The sequence below is a fragment of the Sinocyclocheilus anshuiensis genome, unplaced genomic scaffold, assembly GCF_001515605.1.
Source record: "Sinocyclocheilus anshuiensis isolate Anshui unplaced genomic scaffold, SAMN03320099.WGS_v1.1 scaffold1200, whole genome shotgun sequence".
NCBI lineage: Eukaryota > Metazoa > Chordata > Actinopteri > Cypriniformes > Cyprinidae > Sinocyclocheilus > Sinocyclocheilus anshuiensis.
In genome coordinates, this window is record NW_015542405.1 from 291,717 (window position 1) to 292,693 (window position 977).

Here is a 977-nt window from a genome sequence, read left to right on the forward strand (position 1 = left end):
GCATATCTTCATTTATTATTTATATTGTTATTTTAACCTTTTATGTTTTATTTTTTAATTGTTAAAAATCAGTTTGATTAAAATTATTTTTATTTAAAAATTATTTATATATATATTTTTTAAATAATTTAAAAAATATTAGTAAAAATTAATACATTTTAATATAGTTGGATATCATGGAACTTTTATTTTTGGTCCACGTCCCTCAATCAAATTAGATTTTTGCTCTCTGGTTTAAATGAATGTACTAAAATAACACAAAAAATTTAATAAATAATTAATTATAAAAAATTTAATAAATTAAATTAAAAAAAAAGAATTTATAAAATATATAAAGTTTTTTTTGTAATTAATACAAATACAAAAGCACTCAACAAAATGACTAAAACTTCAACTAAAATTAAAATTAAAAAAGGGAAAACATAAAAATTAAGTCGTGTTCAAAATAATAATAAAAACTATAGTCGTATCTCACTGATACCAAAACAGAATTTATAAAATATATAAAGTTTTTTTTGTAATTAATACAAATACAAAAGCACTCAACAAAATGACTAAAACTTCAACTAAAATTAAAATTAAAAAAGGGAAAACATAAAAATTAAGTCGTGTTCAAAATAATAATAAAAACTATAGTCGTATCTCACTGATACCAAAACAGCACTGCTCTGATGGAGATGTTCTTCACATTATATGAAGAGTTGATTTGCAAAAATAGATAACTCCGTTTTTTTATTGTTATTATGTTTTTATTGTGTGTGTTACTGTTAGCTGTATTTTTTAACCTAATCAAAATAACCCAACTGTAGTTTGATTGAGATCAATTGGAATGCACAAAGAAAAAATAGTTATCTGTTTTTGCAAATGAATTGAAATGATGAAAGTTTCTTGACATGTTATATAGACTTTATCAGAAGTGTGTGTGTGTCTCTGTGTGTGTGTGTGTGTCTGTGTGTGTGTGTGTTTTTGTGTGTCTG

General features: G+C 22.1%; 1 protein-coding gene across 1 annotated transcript in view; it reads left to right on the top strand.

Moving 5' to 3' along the window:
• The window catches only part of ankrd13c (ankyrin repeat domain 13C), a 21,949-nt gene that overhangs the window by 14,161 nt on the left and 6,811 nt on the right, over positions 1 to 977 (top strand). The gene's annotated exons all lie outside the window — the stretch shown is intronic.